The sequence below is a fragment of the Bos taurus genome, chromosome 28 (assembly GCF_002263795.3).
Source record: "Bos taurus isolate L1 Dominette 01449 registration number 42190680 breed Hereford chromosome 28, ARS-UCD2.0, whole genome shotgun sequence".
NCBI classification, from domain to species: Eukaryota; Metazoa; Chordata; class Mammalia; order Artiodactyla; family Bovidae; genus Bos; species Bos taurus.
Genome location: NC_037355.1, coordinates 12,404,473 through 12,421,374, shown reverse-complemented (window position 1 = coordinate 12,421,374; position 16,902 = coordinate 12,404,473). Strand labels below are relative to the sequence as shown.

General features: G+C 37.6%; 1 protein-coding gene across 1 annotated transcript in view; it reads right to left on the bottom strand.

The window, feature by feature from the left end:
- Positions 1-16,691, bottom strand: part of CHRM3 (cholinergic receptor muscarinic 3) — a gene marked incomplete at its 5' end in the record, with an annotated part of 314,079 nt that extends 297,388 nt beyond the window's left edge. The window contains 3 exon segments of the mRNA NM_174270.2: positions 6,548-6,642; positions 8,287-8,302; positions 16,465-16,691.
- Between the last annotated feature and the right edge of the window lie 211 nt (positions 16,692-16,902).

The following is a 16,902-nucleotide window of genomic DNA, read 5'->3' as shown; positions in this document are numbered from 1 at the left end:
AATTGAATTTTCTTTTTTCTCCCCTAGGATATGCTGGAATGTAAATATAGCATGTCCACAGCTTTTGCCTTTGATCACATTACGAGATCTGTTTTTCTTTCCCCAAAGCATTCTTATATGTGCTTTGAATTGATCTCTTCTTATACTTGCATGCATGCTGCATGTTGTTTGATGTGAAGATTGAGCCTCTCATTTTCACATTACTTTCTACAATTTTCACTGTAAGCCTATGAGTTTCCTCATTTCTCTCCAAATGTAATGTAAACTATCCATGTTATGGAATGGTGTCTAAAACACTCTTTCTTTAAAAAGTATAAACTACTAACTTCAAATTTGGATTTTTACAAATCATCTCTATAACTTTACCTGGTCACTCCTAGTTTTCTATAACTACTTTTTGTTACATTTTTTATAATTATCCCATAAGATTCATTTTTTAAAAATAAATCTAAAAATATTTAAGATATTTTTAGGTCCATATTCTGATACTCTTTCTGTTTATGTTCTGTGTCTTAAATACTACTTTGTGATATATTTTTGATCATCTGATCAATTTACTTTGATTTTTTTTGCATTTTATTTCTTTTGCATATAGCATAACACACAAATGCTCTTTTTATTTAAAAATATTATCTGTAATTTTCTGCTTTATTTTGCTCTTGATTTGGATTTTCTATTTCTTTTAGTTCAAATGTTCCACTGAGAATTTAAGTATTTTTGTTTGTTTGTTTTAAGAAAAGGGGATTGTTTTCTTTTTGGGTCATTTCTGAAAATGAAATTGCTTTTTCATCGATTTCCATGTAATATATTAAAATCTTGCTAGAGAACTATTAGATTTTCTACCTTCACTTAAAGTGCCGTTTTAAACCTAACTGGAACATTCCATGTGTTGGGCAGTAGTACCCTGGTGTATAAGATCCACACTGGAGCCCTGAGACCCCTGTGTGGCTAGCAGGGCCTGAGTAGGGGGCCCCAGTCCTCAAGAGTCTGATAATGAGCCTCAAGTCTCAAGGCTGCAAGGATAATGGGGACTCCCAGTACCTGCTGCTCCTCTGAGATGCCCTAAGCACAGTTAGGGTAGCTTCTGCCACCCAAACATCAAACTGAGTGTCTAGCCAAAGAGTGAGCTGTTGGCTTGCAGGGACCAGGGGCTGTGAATGGAGGGACAGGTTGCCAAGGGACCTGGTACAGAATAGGGAGGTGTACCAGGAGTGGATCCAGGCTGGGGGTCTCCGATGAGGACAACTCTCCACAGCAGGCCCACATCTTTGTCTTCACCTAAAGCTGGTACTTGTGTTCAGTACCCACCCTGAGATCCAAGCAGGGACCCCTGGGCTTGTGCATTACAGTCTTGCTTCTCAGAGTGCAGTCAGTAACAGCAGCAGCTGGGTATGTGGCCGAAATGCAGAAGGGTAAGTTCACCTTAGCCCTTATGAACCAAAATCTGTATTTGAACAGGAGACTGCACACACATTTGTGCTTGAGAAGCACTGAGTCAGAGGAGCCATTCTGGCTTTTCTCTCGACATCACCCTTTGTAAGGGACATGGCCAAGGCGAACTGGCTTCCTTTCTGAACAGGCTTCATATACTCAGGTCCCCAGAATCCTTTGTCCAAAGGCCCAAGTCTACTCACTTCTAGGGTACACAGTGGGTCTTCACCAGATACATCCTCCCCTGCATCCAGGACCGAGCAGGTGGTCAAGGAACCACTGTGACACAGTGGGAGCAGGTAGGTAGGGCTTCCAGGCTGAATGTTCATGTAAGGCACTGTAGGAGCAGAAAAGAGTCAGGGGTTGTGTGTGTGTGGAGGGGGAGGGGGGGTGGATCCAGGGCCTCCAATTATACTTTAGCTCCTGGTCCCTTAGACAGGGTTGAGGCTACTTCTGTTCATTTATACCTGATATACCCTTCTAGTGGGGTCCTAAGCAATGGGCAGGGTGAGGCTATAAAAGAATATTTGATTTGTATAAAAATTTAAAATATTTGATATGAAATGTTAGGTTGGATTCCAGAATCATTTGCCTTGTCCTAAGAAATTTCAACATTACAGTTTTCAGTGAAAGAATGTAATAGCTGTCATATTCTTTAGGTGTAATTTCAATCCAAGGAACCTTCTGAATGGCTATGAAAATCAGTTTTAGACTTTTTATCATCTCATTTTTCTTACAAAGCACCCCACAGATAGCAACTATGGAGACTTTGGAGAGACAACTGATTTAAAATTATAAATACAAGTCATCATGTCTAACATAGTATCTTATAATGAAAAGTTACTTGTGAATTTATGGTTTTCATTAAAATGTTTGACAATATTCCATTTGGAAATTCAATACTTATTCTTATTTCCAAACTTTGTATTTTTTATTCTTCTCTTTAAAATTTATTTTTTCGAAATATAGTTGATTTATAAGATGTTAATTTCTGCTGTACAGCAAAGTGATTCAGTTATACATATATATACATTCTTTTTCATATTCTTTTCTACTATGGTTTATCACAGGATTTTGAATATAGTTCCCTGTGGTATACAGTAAGACCTTATTGTTTATCTATTCTTTATATAATAGTTTGCATCCGTTAACCCCAAATTCCCATTCTATCCCTCCCCCATTGACCTTGGCACCCATAAGTATGTTCTCTATGTCCTTGAGTCTGTTTCTGTTTCATTAATTTCTCTTCACTTAATACCAAGTATATGTATTGAATTTTTTTCAAAAAAGTCCATACGGATGTCCTCAAATCCTAACTAATTTACCCATGTACCTATCATACAAATATCACATCAGCATAATTAAGTGAAAAAAGGTGAGAAGCATGTATACTCAGCTAGACAAAAGCAAAGGGACCCAAAACAGGCAGAGTGGAGAAGGATACTCCTTTCCATCACATACAGTGTCTCTGGGTCCCAAATGTCTATCATTTCTGACTTTTATTAAAAGTTTATCATTTTATAAAGTGGATTTCCTTCCTTTGTAAAATTTTTCAAAGATTTTCCCCCCTCAACAGATCAGCTTCAAACTTTTTAAAACACTTTCCTAACATACAATTATCATCTTCCAAAGATCCAAAAGTACTGTCAATGTGACTGAAATCAGAATGTAAATATTTTATAAACAGCTGTCAAATCTCAATCAGCAGAAAACAAAAAGCCCCCAAATTGCTGTAATCTAACCACAAGGCTACATCATTTAATTGACAGATAAGACATTTTTCGAGCTTCGGTTTTCCCATCAGCATTTTAACACATTTGCATAGTGCGCCATCCTGGATTGTCCCTGTGACAACTGACTGGAAGATGGGATAACCGAAGCTCTCTAAGGGAGAAGCTTAGCACAGTAACTGAATTCAGTTTCGTGGAACATTTTTCTTTTTTTTTTTTTCAGGTGTACAACATGATTCAGTTATTTACATTTTACATATATATATTAGACTATTTTCCTTTATAAGTTATTACAAAAAATTATTTTATTTCTTTTTAAAATTTAAATTTATTTATTTTAATTAGAGGCTAATTACTTTACAATACTGTATTGGTTTTGCCATATATCAACATGAATCCGCCACGGGTGTACACGTGTTCCCAATCCTGAACCCCCCTCCCACCTCCCTCCCCATACCATCCCTCTGGGTCATCCCATGGAACATTTTTCATACTCACTGTATTTGGAATTTCAGTCACTAACAGGGACTAAATCTTGGCATCAAAGGAATATTATCATGGCCATAAAAAAAAAGGCAAACTTTCAGCAGTTTGATAATTTATTATTTCATTCTGTTGGGTCTTCATTCAACAAAGATTTCTAATCATCCATGTGCCAGGCTTAACTAATAAATCTATGCAAGACCCAAAGCACTGGGCTCTTTCACCCATTACAACTGATAAGAAATGCCACCAGTGGGCTTCCCTGGGGGCTCAGTGGTAAAGAATCCACCTGTCAATGCAGGAAATACAGGTTTGATCCCTGATCTGGGAAGATCCCACATGCCATGGAGCAACTAAGCCCATGTGCCACAATTACTGAGCCTGTGCTCAGCATGGGGGCCACAACTAGGAAGCCCAAGGGCTGCAACTCCCTAAAGCCTGTGTTCCAAGAGAAGCCACCGCAACGAGAAGCCCATGCACCGCAACTAGAGAGGAGTCCCTACTCACCCAAACTAGAGAAAAGCCCACACAGCAGTGAAGACCCAGCATGGCCAAAGTAAATAAATAAATAAAATTATTTTTTAAAAAGGCAATGTCACTAGTGAAAATACCACAAACGGTCCCTCCAAATGATTTACTGCTATTTTCTGTGTTCATTGCTATCTGTCCCCTTTCCCAGAATTTGTTTTTTCATGTTTTCCTCTACTTTCCTCTCCCCATCCCACCCACCATCTACAGCAATAAGCCTTTCGGGGACATCTATAAGCACTGCTTATTTTTTTGTTTGTTTTGAGATATTTTACCTAAGGCATTTTCTGACTTTATATTAATTCATTCAATAAATATTTACTAAGTTTCTTGCATGAAACAGGCATCTTTAGAGATACTGTAGTTCACACAGTGAGGAAGAGACTAGGGAATCCCTGCCCTCAAGGAGCTTAGACCATAAAATAAACCATAAACACATGTGAGATTTCTTCATGACTTTCCTAAATCCCTCAAGCTACACAAATAAGTATTTTTCCCATATGGGGATATTTTAATGTGCCTTAAAAATAAAACTTCTAGTTTTTAAAAGGAATTAAATTTGGGTAGCTGGAACAGTGCTCATTTACAGAGACTAGGTAGTTGGATTCTTATGGTGGCTCGGCGGTAAAGAATCCGCCTGCAATTCAGGAGACGAGGTAGCAGCCTAGGGTTGAATCCCTGGGTCAAGAAGATCTCATGGAGAAGGAAATAGCAACCCACTTCAGTATTCTTGTGTGGGAAATCCCATGGGCAGAGGAGCCTGGTGGACCTCAGTCCTTATAGTTGCAAAGAGTCCCACATGACTGAGCATGCACAAGCACGAGAACACAGAATAACAAGCCCTAATTCGGGTTCCCCTGGACACTAGTCTTGCACAGTAAACGGATTTTGTGTGGGAAGAATAGAAGCCAGGAGACCATCAGGAAGCTTACACAGTTGTCCCAGCAAGACTGAATGATAATCAGGGTGGTAACAGAATAAAAAGAAATTAAGAGTTTCAGGATGCATTTAAAATAAAGACAGGAACAGGAAAATAGCTGATAACTCTTTAGTTCCATGGCCATAAAGGAAAAAGCTGACTTTAGTAGACATTGCACTTCCCTGCATTAGCAATGGACAGCCAAAAGGCAAGTTATTATTTTATATTAAAAGAGTACCAGTACACTCTCCACTTACAAATAAAGAACAAAGGTCCAGAGAGGTGAAATAGCTGTTTTAAGCCTTCAAGAGCTGCTGTCACCTGCATTTCCCATTTCCTATTTTCCAGCCCAGGGACTTTTCCATTAACCAGCACCTCCTTCCTCTGACTCAGCTCAGTACCTTATTCAATATCTTGCATGACTTTCTTTGGAAAGGAATTTTATTATATAATTTATCTTTAATCCGTATTTTTTTCTGAGCCTAATGAATGTAAAGTATATAATATCAGGATTATAGTTTAAAAGCTTAGTTTTGGTAGCCATACTTGCACCATTACTCCTAAACCTTTATTTTAAAAGAACAAAAAGCCAAAGAAGAAACTTGGAATTAGTATTTCCTTTATCTGCTTTCACAAGCAATTTCAATTCATCCTGAGTCCCCCAGACCAGATTTTTCCCTTTTCTATATATGGAATAGCCTTGGTTCACTTTGTTTTATAAATGGAATAATTTAGTGGAATGTCTGTGTTACTGAAGAACATTCAAAGGATTAGTGTATTAACAATCCCACAGCAATAGTATAGGCTCCTGGCATCATAATGTGAGGACCAGCATTAAGGTAGCAGAGTACAGGGAAGGGCATCTGACATGTCCAAGATCAAACCTTGCCTTTGACACTAAAGTTCTTAACATCTCAAAGCATCAGTTTCCTCATTGTAAAATGGGGATCATAATACTTAACCCTGATGGCACTATTTGTGAAGACTAAATAAGGTATAGAAATACGCCCAGCATCTTGACCAGATATGAATGCTAGAACCAGCTAATTCTCCATTTAGATTTGAGTATCACAAGACCTAACAACCTTGTTGAAGTTCAATATTTGTCTCATGCAATAAGAAATCTAATGGCATTTTTAAAACCCTTATGTTACTACAGTTAAGACACAAACAAGCTTTTGAAATAAAATCAACTTATCTCATATTTCAACAAATGCCTTCATTGTAATTTTGAATCTGATGAGCAAATAAGTAAAAAAAAAAAAAAAGCATCTTTATTAAGATACATAGAACTGAGCATGCATGTATATTTACATTAAGATGTACACTGTAATGATTATAAATTGTATTAAAAAGCATCAAACAGAATTCCTATTCCTCCTTAATCTCTTCTCATAAATCAAGCCCATAAGCCCCCCTTTTAAAGCAAAGATTTCAACTCATGAAAGGATCTTACCTTATAGTACCTTAGTGGAAGTTCTCAATGTCATTTATTCCGCCTCTAATTAGCACACAGGTGCTAGAAGAGAATAAGAAAATGGAGCTCACACAAAGCCAGGATCCTGGAGAAGGGAAAGTCAACTATTACACACAATGATTTGAAGAAATATAAGAAAACTACAACATTTCGTAGAAAGTGATTTCATATATCATGACACAGGTGGTCAGAGAGTTAAGGAACCTGTTATTGACAAAGGAAACCTACATATTGAACTTTGGATGAAAGGCTTTCTACAGTTTCACCTCTCATACCTGCCAAAGCTCCAGACACAAAGAAAGGCATCAAGTAAGAAGGAAACAAAAGAAGTTGCTTATCCCTTATTCTATGTGTTAGCGATGGTATCTTACTTTTCAGTAAATCAGTCACACTGTCTACTTAGAAGTTCTAGTCCACTATCTTCTTCCAGACACTATTGGGAGTATATACATACTATTATCTTATGACTAGCTAAATTCTAACACAGAGATAGAACCAAATCTTTATAAACTGAACTATAATTGACATACAATATCCCATTAGTTTCAGGTGTACAACAGTGATTCGCTATTTGTACACATTATGAAATGATCACTGCCATTAAACCTAGATACCATCTGTCATGGTATCTAGAATTGGTACCATGGTATCTAGAATCTATGCTTTTGAACTGTGGTTTTGGACTCTTGAGAGTCCCTTGTACTGCAAGGAGATCCAACCAGTTCATCCTAAAGGAAATCAGTCCTGAATATTCATTGGGAGGACTGATGCTGAAGCTGAAACTCCAATACTTTGGCCACGTGATGCAAAGAACTAACTCATTGGAAAAGACCGTGATGCTGGGAAAGATTGAAGGTGGGAGGAGAAGGGGACAGAGGATGAGATTGTTGGATGGCATCACCGACTCAATGGACATGAGTTTGATAAACTCCGGGAGTTGGTGATGGACAGGGAGGCCTGGCATGCTGCCGTTCATGGGGTCGCAAAAAGTCTGACAGGACTGAGCGACTGAAGTGAACTGAAATGAACCAGTTGTCAGGGTACAAAGTTGTTACAATATTATTGGTTGTATTCCCTATGCTGTGCATTGTATCAATGTGACTTATTGTTTTACAATTGGAATTTTTAAACTCTTAATCTCCTTCACTTATTTCATCTGTTTTCCCATCTCTCTCCCCTCTTGTAGCCATCAATTTGTCTTCTGTATCTATGAGTCTATTTTATTTTGTCCATTTACTTGATTTTTATACTCCACATATAAGTGAAATCATACGGTATTTATTTTATTCCCTCTGGCTTATTTCCCTTAGCATAATACCCTCTGCTGCTGCTGCTAAGTCGCTTCAGTCGTGTCCGACTCTGTGTGATCCCAGAGATGACAGCCCACCAGGCTCCCCCGTCCCTGGGATTCTCCAGGCAAGAACACTGGAGTGGGTTCCCATTTCCTTCTCCATAATACCCTCTAGGTCTACACATGTTGTTACAAATGACAAGATTTCATTCCTTTTTATGGTTAACATTCCAGAATATTGCATCTTCTTTATCCACTCTTTTATCAAGACACAGTTCAATTGCATCTATATCTTGGAGACTGCAAATAATAGGGGAACATATATCTTTTAAAATTAATGTTTTTGTTTTCTCTGGCTAAATATCCAGAAGTGCAATTGCTGGATCATATGGTAGTTCTATTTTTAATTTTTTGAGGAACCTCCATACTGTTTTCCATAGTGGTTGCAATTTATATTCCAAGCAACAGGGTACTAGGGTTCCTTTTTCTACTCATTCTTGCCAACACTTGTTATTTCCTGTCTTTTTGATAACAGTTATTCTGACAGGCATTAGGTCGTATTATAGGTGTTTTTTTTTTTTTTTTAATGTGGACTATTTACTTACTTTTGACTGCACTGGGTCTTTGATGCTGTGTGTGGGCTCTCTCTAGCTGTGGTGAGTGGGGGCTACTCTCTAGTACAGTACACACACAGACTTCTCATTGCAGTGGCTTCTCTTGCTGTGGAACACAGGCTCTAGAGTGCATAGGCTTCAATAGTTGTGGCGCATGGACTTGGTAGATGCAGCTTGCAGGCTCCAGAGCATGGGCTCAGTATTTGTGACACACAGACTTTGTTGCCCCACGGCATGGGGGATCTTCTCAGATCAGGGATTGAACTGATGGCCTCTGCATTGCAAGGTAGATTCTTAACCACTGGACCAACAGGGAAGTGCCTCACTGTAGTTTTGATTTGCATATTTACCTGATAACTAGTCATGCTGAGCATCTTTAGGTGGCTACCTGTATATTTGTAAAATATACATTTGTAAAAATGTCTCATCAGGTCTTCTGTCCATTTCCTAATCAGATTACTTTTTTTTTTTGACATTTAGTGGTATGAGTTTTTAAAACATATTTTGGATTTCAGTCCCTTATCAGATATACTGTTTGCAAATATCTTGGGATATAATCAAATCTGAAAGAAAATCTCATAACCCCATTTTGGACACTGATATTTATAATTTTAAAGAGCACAGAGCCTAAGAATTGGGCCCTGAATCTTAGAAAAGCATCTCTCTTAGAAAGTTGGCCGAGAGAAAGAAAAAGGCACCAAGTTTCATGAGAGGAGAAGGAGGGAAATCTGTTCTTGTGAGGGATGTCCTTGAGGGTAGAGCATCCATCCGGAAGGAACAGTAAGCACCAGAGGAGAATTTGAGGATGAAACCTGACAAGATATTATTGGATTTTTAAAAGGAGGACCTTGCAGTTTCCTGAGAGGTGAAGGTTAAGTCAGATGACCAGAGGATGAGAAGAGGCTGCAAGGTGAGAAGTAGAGGGATTCTAGGGGCATGTGTGGAGGGATTTCCTCAGCAAGGATGAGAGAAGCTCTTCTGAGACTGTGCAACAGGATAATCCGAGAGATGGAGGAAAGCTTGATTAATAATTTAGAGATAGGTTTGTATCTTACATGTCTTTTAAAAAAAGTATCAATTTGCAAAGGACTGGGGAAAAAGAAAAGAAAAAAAGCCATTGGTCCTTCATAGTTTGAGAAGCACTATTTTAAAGAACATCAGCCACTTTGCCAGCTCAGCATCCCTCCCCTTTTAGGGCATCTCCCTCTGCTATGGCTCCCAGTGCTGAAACTATCCATCAAAGGACCCTCTCCTACTTCGGCAAAAGGAGGGCACCTGACCCAAGGGAGGCCTCTTAGATTGCTCTTCTTTTGGGAGCCCCAGTCAGAGAAATGTGTCCTAAGGAAAGCAATGGTAGAAGCTAATCTTTAATGAGACCCATTCACTTTATGCATGGGGAGACTGAGACTAGTGAGTCAGTGAGCAGAGGTCACTTGAGTCCAGGCTATCTTTCCCACTAATGGCTCTGCTATTTAGATTCTGGCATCTCTTTAGGAAACAGTATCTCTACAATGGGAACTTCATGAGAAAATTCAGTAGTATAGTAACACACTCATTCCTACTAGAGGAAGTGATGGGTAAGTCTTCAAACAAGGAAAACCAATCTTGCTGCCAAAAATGCAATCCATAAGAGTCTAAAATAAAGAAAGTATAATCAAGGAATATGGAGGCCTCTTTAATACTGCTTTCTGTTTTTCCTCTGAAAACAGACATTTTTCTGCTGTACGGGACATACCAGTGAGCCTGGAATTCATATTTCACCATAGATTCTTCTTTGAATCTAATGGGCCAAAAGGCAAGTACTCTTTGAGTTCCACTGAGGCATGGGCCAGTCTTATAGTAACTTACTAAGTGTCTTGCACACAGTAGTTTCTCAGTAAGTCTTTGTTACATGGGTTTTATCATTAAAACTAATAAATATCCAGAACACACTTGCCTAATTTACAATTAGGGGTCCCAACATGCCTACATATTGAGATTCACATCATTTAAAGTACGTAAATACATATCTCTCAATAATAAAAATTAAGTTGCATGATTAATAACCAAAAGAAACAAACATCATTCAATCACTAAGGTATCTACTAATAAAAAGACCTTCTGTGCTAAATGAACCAGAGAACAATAAATAAGATTGAACACCCTGAGGTTTATCTAAGTTTCTCTAGTATTAGATTGAGCAAGTATTCATTTTGAAAACCAGCAAGGGAACTGGCTTTCACCCTGGCTTCACATTCACTCTATTGCAATTTAATTGTATATGACATTCATGAAGGAATAAGCTTCAAATCTCTTAGTATAAATGACAGGCTCTTTTGAATGCTAGCAAACATGGCTTAAAAGGTTTCATAATCAAAATATGATTGGTGATTCCAGAGACTGTCGTCGTAATTATGCAGTGAGCTAAATAATTTGGAAAACAAAGAAAGAGACAGAATAATAATTATGGAAGACCAGGTGTCAGGCTCTTTTAATAGGTCAACAAAACATGACCTTGATTTAGGATGTATATAGAGAATGGTAGGCTATTTTGATAGTATCTTTAAAGTATCAGTTTCTTTCTATCAGCTTATCAGGTGTTTCTCGAACACAGACTCTGAGAAGACCGCTCAACGAGGTAGTAGTTTTGGAGGCTTAATATGATAATTTGAGCTGTTCCATTTCCTTAAAATTTTTTCAAAAATCAGATTTCCCTATTTTCTAATTATTTTGAATGTGTATATTCTCTTATGCCTAGGAAGATGCAAAGCATCTTAATGGATATTTTGCAATCTAAGTGGATGATAAATGAATCTGTAGCCCTCTAATTTGGACAGCATTATACCTGCTCACAGTTTTGAAACAAATAAGCTTAACTAATTAACTTCTAGAATTTGGATGAAATTAGAGCCGAAACTCTCAGAGAAGACCTAGAATATTTCCCCACTTAATTTCACAATATCTTTATTTGAAGACCAAATAACAAGGGCTTTGACAAAATTGAGCCTAACAATTTGTTTCACGGGAATAGGATAAATATAGTTTCAAAATGTAGATATTATGCTAGGTCTGGTTTGCATTCAGTATTCATGAAAAAACAGCATTCACTAAATATCGCTGTTCATTCAGATTTATATTCTGATTTGTTTCCTTCAGAGCTCTTCTCACTTTAGCCAGCCCATCACATCCAGAGAGAGAGAGAGAGAGGACTAATGAAAAGATGCAACAGTTCTTATGAGTAAAATTATTCATTCCTTTGTAACTGAAGGAAAACAAAAATAACAGCAGATGAAACAGGTTAAGAGAACAAGTTGTTTCTAGTGCACCAGACTTGTTATGTTTCCCATTTGCAGAGGAGCTTCAGGGATCAAATAACTGTCTCTAAGTTGACCAATAAGAAACAGGTAAAATTGATATACAAAAGCTTGGATCTTTTCCATTTTATATTCCACTTAACAATAGAATCAATATTAACAACAACAGCAACAACAAATATTTACTGAATGATTGCCATATTCCAGGTGCTATTCCAAGGCCTTGACATACATCCAATCATTTCATCTTCACAGCCCTATTGTTACTTGCATTTTATAGATAAAGAAACAGATATCTGCTCGCTTGCTCTGTGTAGAACCACAGCTCTACAGAGATTATTGAGACAAAAACTTGGTGCTGAGTCATCTTTTGCCATCTACATTCCTTCGCCTTTGTCCATCCTTATTTTAGTCATCCAAGTAAATTAATGTTTACTTATTAACACAACTCCTGGTTTGAATGCTAGAGGTTCCTTTGGCTTATTATTTTCTACAAGGATTGTGAAAAGAGGTTTAGCTGTTTTGATTAATGGGCATTACAGCAGCACAAGAGTTTTTGGTGGATATCAAGTGCTCTAAAATAGGCTCTACCTGGGTATTCCAGGCAGCACAACACTGTGGAAGGGGCGAAGGCAAATGAGAATGGCATTGCAGAGAAAGAAAAGCACTCACTTTGGCAGTTTTTTTTTTTTTTTTAATCAATGAGTGCTGTGTCACCCTTGACTGAAGCTTGTGAGTGAAGACTGTTCCTGCCACATTAGAAAACAAAGGATGTTGTGGCCATCAGGCCATCGGCCACTTCAGCTGCCCCTTAACAGTGTAACCTGAGGGGATTCAGGAAGAAGAAAAGCAGAACACTAGTGTGAAATAGTTATGGTTCATATCAAAGGAATTATTTTAATAAGCTCAGACTCTTGCAACTTCCTATACATAGAAGAGTGCTAAATTCATTACCTAGAGATGTGTATTTCTCTTTAATTAACTATAATCATTTGATGTTCTGAGTATCGAGTTACTTTCAAAAAACGCCTTTGTATCCTGACTCCTCCGTTACCTCTTCAGAGCAGTCCAACAATGGCTGTCTCCTGGGCGGAAGTCCTCCGTATGTCTGCCCACCAAAACAGAATTCTCAGCTTTTAGACAGTGCATTGTTTTCAGCTGACAAATGTCTGAGGAGACACTACAAACCCAGAAGAATGGCCACTGAGCTAGGCTGGGCTGATGGACAGCACAGTATCAGAAGTCTTCTGGGTAGGTTCCATATTTGTTATCAAGATGGTAGCCAACTTGTTGGCTCATATAAGCTGATAAGCCCTCAGCCAGTGATTGGAAGCATGGGCAAAGTTCAGTATTCTGGGGTAAGTGGACTGGTTAATAGTGTAGCAGGTCAGATTATTAAATCTCTTACCTTCGGAGGAGGTGTGCTGGGGTGGGGGGTAGGTGGCATCTACATTTAAGAATGAGGAGAGCAAAACAGGATCTGAAGAAGTTAAACTAAAGACTGTCTCTTGCCAAGACCTACTCCAGATCTCTTGAGTGTTCTCCCAGAAGCCACTAACAGAGGAATGAGTCCCATTTAATGCACAGAGACTGGGTAGGCCTGAGACTTGCAAGATGATAGCTTTAAATTCTGACAAGTCCCTGAGCCTGAGGCCTACAGGAGTGGATACTGAGACTCTTATAAAGTCTCATTACACCAAGAGTTCAAGAAATTCAAGGCAGTATCAAATGACAATTAAGTGGAAAGTATTGTTTTCCGTTTCAGTTTTGGCAGAGAGTCTTAATGGGAGAAGAAAATGTTACCCTCATTTGTAGAAAAGGACCACTTGTCAATCCAATTTCAGCAAACCTAATCTCATACTGCTGAGATAAAAGTTGGAGGCTGAATTCAACTTGATACACAAAACAGGGTGAAGAGTATTACTCAAACTTTGTAATTTCACTTTTTGTCCTATGGACATAGAAAAGTGACTAAAAGGAATTTCACCAATAATATTAATGTTTGTTTGTTGGTTCTTTCTGTAATTAGATGTAATTTCTGTGTTCTTCTATATTTTGATTTTTTTATAAATCAGAAAAAAGTATTAGCAACCAACTAATACTTCTATCAGATCAGATCAGATCATACTTCTATAGTGGCAGTTAAATAATAGAAACTGATGACTTCTAACATCTGAGATTTAAACAGTTCTTTCTGCACTAAAGCTGTTTTAAAAGGAAAAGTTTTTAAAAGACATATTTTTAAACATAACTCTTTAGAAAGATATATGCATATATTCTGCATAAAATGTTAAAGACATTTTAACAATTTAACAAAATAATGCATGCCTTCATAAAATTAGACTTTAAAGATTATGACTGCTGGCTGGAAAAGGCAGTTAAATGTCACTTAAATTTACTGCTTTTACTAAAAGATGGAGCGAAAACTTAGAAAGCAGAAACTTAGCATAAAATGAAACATATACAACTTTAGTATCCTATAGTATCCCAGGCCTACTTTTCTCCCTGTTATGGACTGAATTGTGTCTTCCTCAAAGTAATAGGTTAAAGCTGTAAGTCCCAATGTGATTTAAACAGGATCTTAAGGTTGCGGCTGTAATTCAACAAGAATGATGTCCTTGTAAGAAGAAGTACCTGAGTGCACTTGAGAACATGTGCTCTCCCTTCCCCTCCCACCCCAAACCCCATCCATACAAAAAAGGCCACAGGACACACTGACAAGGCACTGTCTGCAAGCCAAGGACAGAGGCCTCCCAGAAACTGACTCTGATGGCACGTTGATCTTGACCCATCAGGCTCCAGAACTAGGAAAGAAGAAATGTGTGTAGTTAAGCTACCTAGTCTGGCATTTTGTTATACCAACCCTAGACTAGTACATTCCCAATGTTATATTCAATTCTACAGTGAACAAAAGCCTACAGATTATGTTGAGCTTTATCTGTAGTTTTGGCTTCTACCTTTCCTTAAAACTCATAAATTTATAGAATGTTTAAGCTGAAAAAAAAAGAATCACTTAGCCCAGGTCCTACCATTTCTGAATTTTGTCCTTGGTTTCCAAGTGGTGAATTTAAAATGAAATATGACCTTTGAGTAAAACATGTATGATGCCAAAAGAGAAATATCCCTCTTTGCTAACTAACACCTTTCAGTATAAGGATAAAAATCAAATGAGGACATTCCAAAACCATAGCTCCTTTCATAATACAATTAATTTGAAGGCAATTCATATCACTGGATATTGTGTAGGAACTATTATATCTTTAATTCAAAGAATGAAGGTTATTTATTACATATGATTCACCACAATATTAAATTGGTAAGATAGGGTGATCAAAAAGTAGTTAATCTGTATAACTGGTAGAAACGAGGTAGGAAGAAAAGCCATAGGTTACAAACTTACACTTTTTCTTTTATCCAGAGAAATTATTAATTTTTACCTTTTTATTCATAGTGGAGACAGAGTTATGTATGAGTTGATATATGCATTTGTGGATAAGCTTAGAGATCAACTTATTTCTAATGCTAAAGTACCTATGTTAACAGAGTGGGAAGAATACTAAGGAGAAGGAAGCTGTTTTGCTCACCCTGGTTCTGTCATTAATTTTTTTGTTCTTACAGCTCAATCTCTGTCAGCCTGAATTCTAGGCTGCCTAGCAACTTAGAAGCAGAATTAAATGACTATCCTTGTATAATAATACATAATAAAATAGTTTCTTTCTAAGTAATAAAGCTCATTTAATAAATGAAACAATACTCAAGTTACATAAAAGAAAAAAATGATTTTATTTCCTCTCATTCTCACTCCCAAATTCGGTCCCTTAAATGTTAAATTTGATGTTTATCATCCCATGTATTTTCTCTTTTCATTCAAAATTACCATTTCCTTTACTGTTCTTCTGTCACTATATTATAATGCATATTCTTTTCTCAGTAAACAATGCAGCACAACTTCCTCATCCATCCCAGTGGATCTAACACATGCTTTTTAAAAAATTTTATTTATTTATTTTAATTGGAGGCTAATTACTTTACAATATTGTAGTGGTTTTTGCCATACATTGACATGAATCAGCCATGGGTGTACATGTATCCCCCATCCTGAACCCCCCTTCCACCTCCCTCCCCATCCCACCCCTCAGGGTCATCCCAGTGCACCAGCCCTGAGCACCCTGCCTCATGCATCAAACCTGGACTGGTGATCTATTTCACATATGGTAATATACATGTTTCAATGCTATTATCTCAAATCATCCCACCTTCGCCTTCTCCCACAGAGTCCAAAAGTCTGTTCTTTACATCTGTATCTCTTTTGCTGTCTCGCATATAGGGCCAGCATTACCCTCTTTCTAAATTCCATATATATGCATTAATATACTATATTGGTGTTTTTCTTTCTGACTTACTTCACTCTGTATAATAGGCTCAAGTTTCATCAACCTCATTAGGGCTGATTCAAATGCATTCTCTTTAATGGCTGAGTAATACTCCATTGTGTATAGTACCACAGCTTTCTTATCTATTCGTCTGCCAATGGACATCTAGATTGCTTCCATGTCCTAGCTATTGTAAACAGTTCTGTGATGAACATTGCGGTACATGTGTCTCTTTCATTTAGGGTTTCCTTGGTGTGTATGACCAGTAGTGGGATTGTTGGGTCATATGGGAGGTCTATTTCCAGTTTTTTAAGGAATCTCCACACTGTACTCCATATGTTGTTTGCATTCTCACCAACAGTGTAAGAGGGTTCCTTTTTCTCCACACCCTCTCCAGCATTTATTATTTGGAGACTTTTTGATAGCAGCCCTTCTGACTGGTGTGAAATGATACCTCATTGTGATTTTAACTTGCATATATCTGATAATGAGTGATGTTGAGCATCTTTTCGTATGTTTTTTAGCCATCTGTATGGTGTCTTTGGAGAAATGACTGTTTAGTTCTTTGGCCCATTTTTTTTTGATTACGTCATTTATTTTTCTGGAATTGAGCAGTAGGAGCTGCTTGTATATTTTTGAGATTAATTCTTTGTCAGTTATTTTGTTTGCTATTATTTTCTCCCATTCTGAAGGCTGTCTTTTCACCTTGTTTATAGTTTCCTTTGTTGTGCAAAAGCCATTAAGTTTAATTAGGTCCCATTTG